Raw genomic sequence first — 8192 nt, 5'->3', positions numbered from 1 at the left:
CGGCTTGCCGTTGGAAACTGTTAACGCAATGGGGTCTGGGTAATGTAGTTAACTGCTCCAAATCTGCATTGTACTTATTGTATACTGAATATCTCTTTTTCCCTTTCTGCATTAACTTATAATCGGTTATTGATAACTTTAAATTTGTGCCATCGTTTAATTTCGTTATTTTTTCTCTTATATTCACATTTGAAAACCTACGAGCACCAAACTCTGGGACTACAAACTCCCTGAGGCTTAATTTAAGACACATTTTCCCTCTGTGCAATTTCAGTATCACACACGTCCGACCCCATTACACGATATAATCAGGTTATCATTGTATATATTATTTTCCTTTTTTTTGTGTTCATTTTGTATGTTTACCTAATTATTACCTTTACTGAAAGTCTATTGTTATCCACTTTGCTCTCTATAGTTTAATTCAATACAATTACATTTGTATAGCACCACATCACAACATACATTAATAATAATATAATAACTTTATTTGTATTGCACTTATTTACAATGTGCTTCACATAATCCATGGAAAAAAATGAATGAACTAAAATAAAAGGTATTCAATTCAGTTCCATTGTAAGTGCCAGATCAAAACATAATAAGGTCAAGACCTTAACATTTCTACATTTAAATGAAGGTACTTTACATACTAAGGTCAAATCTTACAATATTATACAGGAACTCAACAATTCCCACAATGAGCAAGACTTATGATCTAATGAAGGATTATCTTCAATAAAGGCCTTTTGAATATGTCCAAACAGAACATAAAATCCTATTTCTGGATGGTGTTCTTATACTGGAGCACTATTAAATATGTACTTTATAAATATAGTCTGGTTTATATGAGCTGATCCCCCGTGGATGACAGGGATACAAAAGATGATGGGATAATTCTCTACGGGATAAATAAAGAATCCTATGATAACCATTAATATGCTAATACAATCCTACCCAAATGAATGGAATTAGAGTTATGGATAAAGAGCTAATGCTGTGCTAATGCCTGTGTGTATGAGTAATGAAGTTCTGCTTTGTGATGTGGAGTTTTATACAAATCCAGCTGCTCCAGACTCGCTATTATTGAGGCTTACTCTGAATGAGCTATCTCTGTTTCCAGAAGAGTCCGGTGAATAAATCACCCGCTGAAGGCAGAGAGGAGGAACGTTGGTACTGTAGGTCAGCGAGGTTTTCAAAGTATAATGCAATGGGGACCTTCATATTAAATATATAAATATTATAATTAATCTACAGAGCCACCAATGTCCCGACTGGTGACATGTTTTTTATCTTGTGCGCACGAGATAACCACTGGTTTGCACTGGATGATTTCAATACATAACATTGTATTTTAAATAGTCACAGCCTTTGCAGACAAGGCAAAAAAATGAATGTGATTAATTTGCACGTTATTCATATTTCTTTAGCTTGTTTCACGACATTTTACCACATTTGTATAGCATCAAATAACTAATTATAACCAAACTTATCTGTAAATATGACACATGAATGTTCCACATCCTAAAATGACAGAAACCACCTTAAAGAATTATTGAACTTGTACCATCCGCTAACATTGAGGAGGAGGGATCAATACTGCAGCCAGCCACCAGGGGGCGACTGATATGCTTTGGCTTCACTCTTAGGAGCTGTCATGTCGTGTTGTACCTGAACGTGACCTCTAAGTGACAGAGCTGAATACGTTTAAGTACTCGCTTGTTCATAATAGATTCAAAATGTAAGTGTTAATTAGTGTTGGTTAGATAATTGTGTTATAGATTAATATATAGAATTAAATGATTCTATTTGTTCTAACACAAGAAAACTTTAAGTTACAGCTAAATTAAAAAAAAGGATAAACCCAGTGTTGGTGATGGTCTTATCTCACGAGTTGTGGGGTTTTAATTAACTCAGTTTTTTTGTGTGTTTATTTCGATGTTTGCTCTCTGCTAAGTAGGGTCCATCACCATGGCAACTAAGCTCGACCACGTGAAGCCTAAACATGTAAAAGAAACTCTGTAGCCATTTAAAAATAAGCACCTTAATTAGCAGGATTTCATCTCCCGACCTGATTACCTGTCAGAAACAAAGGCGACGCATATAAAACAAAGTGCACGGAGGGGACTGCATTAAATGATGGTGAGAGAAATGTATTTTAAATGCGATGCTGCAGCAGCCACTTCGCCTCCTCTGATGATTTATTACATTCCAACATGCTAACGAGTGTTTGTGCTCGTTCCAGAGCCGCTCGCCCACTGAAGACGTTCCCTCTAACAAGCAGGTAGCCATCACTGCTAGATGAGACTTATCAATAATGAATTAAATTGACTTGTGCATATTAGGAGGGCTGGAATTATTCATTGGATTTCCCGGGAATGATGAATGTGGCGGGATGCACGTGTCGTCCATCACCGCAGTGTGAGGCCGACTCGGTGAAGAGGAGCTGCTCGTTACACCGGTTTGTTCTGTGACGAGATCACAAGAACACATGTTGGTTATTTTATTCATTTCAGTTATTATAGGTTGCTGGTAAAGAAGACATGTATCTCAAGGTTTGATCGTCTCAGAACTTACTGATATAATGAAAGAAGTACAGTTGTTCTGTGGTTTTATATTTGTCTCAGACTGAAATAGATTATTTCAAAGCGTCTGGATTATGTTGGAAAAAGTTTTGATTGTGTTGTCACCAAGTTACAAAACAGGTTTTCATCTATAGGAGCAGCAGCATGATGTATAATCATTTACTGTCTGTATCTTTTCCTCAGTGATGGAGGTAGTGTTCTAATATTTTATTCAAGTGAAAAAACATAATAAAACAATGTAAAATATTAAGTTACAAGTGGACTATGACTGATTTATTGATAAAAATCAGCCGATTGGAGCCTTTCACAGATATTTCACAATGAGAATTTTTGTTTAATAACATGAATTAAATAATGTGGAAAAGATTTATGTTTACATTTTATGAATACCTTTTTTACTTAATTGAAAATAGGTTTTCTTTTCATTTATAGTTTATGATTAAGTACATATAGAATCATTGTCATATTTTAAACATGCATAGCCTCTATGTTGTCACACATATCGATAATAGAAATGTTTTTACTCTTTAATATTGGTATAATTCCGGCTTTACTTCTACAAGTAGAAGTCCTGAATTCAAAATGTACACTATGACTCATTATAATTCATGAGCTGTTCTACATTACACTGTTAGAGGAAGGACAGAATAAAAGATGGAAACACCTTCACCAAATGAAACCATGTGAAAAATCCAGGTGAAAATTGGTGTTTTTGAAAGGTTTCACAAGCATAAAATCTAATATATCTTTAAAATAATGTGAAAAGTAATAATAATAAACTGAAACACTGGAACAAGAGTAAAAAATAGTTGCATACTGAGGTTCAGTAAAAGTTCTTACTCCACCACTGCTTCCACTTCATTATATTCCAGTGTTACATAACGATCATATGATTCTCCTCTCATCCGAACAGCCCGGCTTCCCTGACAGGGATCAATACTCTAATCATCGCCGGTAAATAGACTCATTAAGATTTGCTCATGTGGTGTGAAATTGGTTGTTTGCTACAGGCCGAGTCATTTTTATGTGCATCACAAAACTGGGACTCGACACGATGACGAGGAGGAGATTACAGATGTGATACTAAATGGATATTACAGATATGATATGTCTAATATGTTCACAAGAGTCGTATCTGAGCTTCGGGACAAGTCAACTATCTACGACAGGAATCACTGTCCGAATGTCCTTCTGTATTTCTCTCAAACTTGACATGTGTGTCGCTGAGGATCCGAGGAAGTGTTACGTTGACGTTGAAGCGTTTTGGATGATCGGCTCTGCTGGGAAACGGTGGTTTGCCCCTCTGAGGCTCAAGGGTGAGATGCTGCCACAACTGAAGGAGCTTTCTAAGGTTTGTTCAGGACTGAAGCAACCCCGACCATCGTGGTGAAGGTGAAGCTGAGCCGTGAGGCAAAGATTCAGATGATCAGAGTTCCAACCCTCACCTCTATGCTCATGAGCTCTGGGTAGTGACCCAAACTGAAATTCATGTTCTCCATAGGGGGGCTTGGCTCAGGGTGAGGGTTTTGTGGACAGAGCTCAGAGTTGAGCTGTTGCTCCTTCATGTCAAAAGGAGCAAGTTGACTTGATGCAGGTAACTTCCATTGGAGGTTTTTAAAGCGCATCTAACTGGGAGGAGAACCAGGGATAGAACCAGAACTTATACATCCCATCTTAGCCTGGGAGCTTCTACAGATCTCCCAATTGGAGCTGGAGAGTGTCGCCGGGGAGAGGGATGACCGAACCACCCGGGGAAGCAGAAAGACAATGGATGTATGAGTGATCAACAACAAAATTAGATGTTTTTTGACATCAAGAAACAAATTGTGCACTTTCTAGATACTGTTGAATGTTGGGACCCGACTACTGTATGTCATTGCAGCTGTTTTTCTCAACAAGAGGAAGCTTGAACTCCACATGACCAGAGGAAGTGCAAAGTTGAGTTGAAGATTGTTCAGAATCTGTAACTTTTTCCATCTTGTTGACTCAAACATTTAAGACAAAAACGACACAGCAGCAGGATTAGAAACCAGATTGTTGCTTTGGAGAACAGGTCACGAGGAGTTTAAGCTTCTTCTCGTGTCCTGCAGGAGAGTTTTCACTTCGAGCATCACTCGTTCTCCTACAGCTCCAGATGAATCATGGATGAAGTATGAATTATAGAAAGCGTTTCTGCGATATGGTCACGTAACATGTTTGCTCAGTGTGTACAGCTGCACATGCATGTGACCTACAAGCAGGATCAAGTTCTGTATTCCCTCGTTCCCGTTGGTTCCCACTGGAATGTTCCAGTAACACTCTGGGTTAGCAGCAGGGAAGTGTCGGCTGTATCCTTGGCTACGCTGCAGCCTGATGCTGGCAGGTACACAAACTCACAACCCCCCTTTAAATTCAGAGGTAGGAATTCAGTACAGATTAATGCCTGAAAGCACACGACGTACCTTCATAAATTAAACTGGATTACTCCATAAAGCCCGCTGGTGACATTTACAGTTTGCTTTCAAAATAAAATCACAGCGCTATGGTGAAGAAAATCATTATTGACTTTTTTTGTGCAGCCAATAAAGGATCCCTGAAGAACAAGTTCCTCGGAAAGTCCTTCTCTGTACGAAGAGGTTTCAGATGCGAATGTGAGAGCAACCTTTATCTGAGATATGTTTGAGTTTGTCCTAGAGATTTATCCTCATGTCTTATTTTATCTTGCTTTCCAGAGACAGGTCCACGCTGTATTAATTATGTGTAATTATCTTCGCAACACATCATTATCCTGAGAAATCTCAGCGCAATTATTCTCAGTGTGACAAAGAAGTGTCTTTGTGCCATTTACAAAGGTCGATAGAATTTATATTTTATATCCACATATTTTATGTCAGGTATTTGTTTTTCAAATTATATTTGGAGAAGCGAGTAAACACAAACCTTTATGTTGTTCAACAGGAGCAGACAGACGTCACTGTGGGAGAATCACAGACCATGAATCAACAGTTCTTCATCAAAACGTCTGGGAAAGAAAATGGTTGGTCAACAGTTCTTATTATTAATATGTCCACTTCACTGGGGAAGACTACGTGCCAACAATATGTGATGATGGGAAGGGGAAGGAGGATGGAGGGATGAGGGAAGGAGGTAGAAGGAATCAGGTAAAAACAAAGGGATGAGGGAAGGAATTAGGAAAGAATGATGAAGGAATGAGGGAAGGAGGAAGACGGGATGAGCAGAGGTAGGATGAGGTGTCAGGATGAAGGGATGAGGGTCAGGATGAAGAAGGAGGATGGATGAATCAGATTTGGAATGAGGAAAGAAGGATGGATGGATGAGGGAAGCGATATGGGAAGGAGGGTGAAAGGATGAGGGAAGGAGGGAGAAGGAATCAGGTAAAAACGAAGGGATGAGGGTAGGAATTAGGAAAGAATGATGAAGGGATGAGGGAAGGACGGAGACGGGAGGGGCAGAGGCAGGATGACGTGTCAGGATGAAGGGATGAGGGTCGGGATGGGGAAGGAGGGTGAAGGGATGAAGGAAGGAGAATGGATGGATGAGATCAGGAATGAGGAAAGAAGGATGGATGGATGAGGGTAGCGATGTGGGAAGGAGGGTCAAGGGATGAGGGTAGGAATGAGGAAATAACGATGAAGGGATGAGGGAAGGAGGATGGATGGGTGAGGGTAGCGATGTGGGAAGGAGGATAAAGGGATGAGGTAGAGTCATGAATGGATGAAGGGATGACGGAAGGAGTGAGAAGGAATCAGGTAAAAATGAAGGGATGAGGGAAGGAGGAAGACGGGATGAGCAGAGGCAGGATGAGGTGTCAGGATGAAGGGATGAGGGTCGGGATGAGGAAGGAGGATGTATGAATCAGATTAGGAATGAGGAAAGAAGGATGAAGGAATGAGGGTAGCAATGTGGGAAGGAGGGTGAAGGGATGAGTGAAGGAGAATGGATGGATGAGGGTAGCGATGTGGGAAGGAGGGTGAAGGGATGAGGGAAGGAGGATGAAGGGATGAGGGAAGGAGGATGGATGAATCAGATTAGGAATGAGGAAAGAAGGATGGATGGATGAGGGTAGCGATGTGGGAAGGAGGGTGAAGGGATGAGGGAAGGAGAATGGATGGATGAGATTAGGAATGAGGAAAGAAGGATGGATGGATGAGGGTAGCGATGTGGGAAGGAGGGTGAAGGGATGAGGGAAGGAGGATGAAGGGATGAGGGAAGGAGGATGGATGGATGAGATTAGGAATGAGGAAAGAAGGATGGATGGATGAGGGTAGTGATGTGGGAAGGAGGGTGAAGGGATGAGGGAAGGAGGATGGATGAATCAGATTTGGAATGAGGAAAGAAGGGTGGATGGATGTTAAAACATATATAATCTGAAAACATATATATATTTATAAAATTTGCAATCATGGCTTGAGTCAAAATGTCTTGTGTTTGCAGTGGAGACGATGCAAACCTCATACATCTGAGACCAAACACCAGAGAACAGAAGAGTTAGTTTGTTGTGGCTGAGGTTTCATCTGCTCTGTTTGCATTTCTTCTTCTGGGTCAGACTCGTAGCGATGATGAGGTTGGACGTGTCGGCTGAGGGAAGAGCTCCGGGTTCTCACCTCCTGCAGAGGGGCTGCAGCCGATGGACCCTGACAAGATGTCCACTCCCACTGAGGCTGTTGGCCCTCCCTCCCTCCCTCCCTCCATCCCTCTCTCTGCCTTTTAAGGAGCCTGCCAACACTTCCTATCATGTCTGCACGTGTGCTCCTGCTGTCTGTGCTATCTCATAATCAAACATACCGGGCATCAACCACATAAAACTGTAAACTCTTTGCATTATAACTCATTAAAGTTAAATGTCCTACCGCTTTCAATATGGGAGTGCCACCAGTTTTAAGACTCGTCATTATCTAGAATGTTCCTCATTCGGCTGCAGATTCGAACTCCAACAGTTTGCTTAAGTTCAATAAAGCTGCACTAAATTACAAACGCTCAAAATCCTGGACCCGCCCTCATGCACCAACGTTTGATGGCGTCTTCCCCTGACCCGTATCACATCCTTTCACCAAGTTTCCTGGTAACCAGTTGGATTGTTTTTGCATAATCCAGCTAACTAACAGTCCCCGACAAGTCCCAGCACTCCCCTCACGAAACCAAAATTACACACACTCATTAATATCAGTCCCCTAAACATGTCTGATCTTTCTCAGCAACATCCATGAATTATTCTCTGAGAAATCTATGAAAATGTGGAGAAGCAAGAAAGTAAAAAAAAGAAAGATAGTTCTTGGATCCGCACCAGGAAATCGGTTCTGTAGTTTTTTGGGTAATCCTGCAAACACATCTTTGTCGGAGTTGTATCGTATCTAAAAACTGGAGAGAACTTCATCTTTGGTTTCATTCAACCTCTCAATCTATGATTTTTAACCAACTGCAGCAGAAACCGCTTTAGAAAACTTGTCATCCGCAGAATTGTAAGATAGAGTGTGAACAGAGGGTAAGCACAATAAGTACACCGACCTTTCCAATAAACAAATGTTGTTGCTTATACTTATTACTAGTAGTAACATCTGTAGAGGCATGAGTATTACCAGTAGCCAAATCTGCATTCTTTATCAAAAT

Source organism: Limanda limanda, chromosome 14 (genome assembly GCF_963576545.1).
Source record: "Limanda limanda chromosome 14, fLimLim1.1, whole genome shotgun sequence".
NCBI classification, from domain to species: domain Eukaryota; kingdom Metazoa; phylum Chordata; class Actinopteri; order Pleuronectiformes; family Pleuronectidae; genus Limanda; species Limanda limanda.
This window is presented reverse-complemented; position numbering follows the sequence as displayed.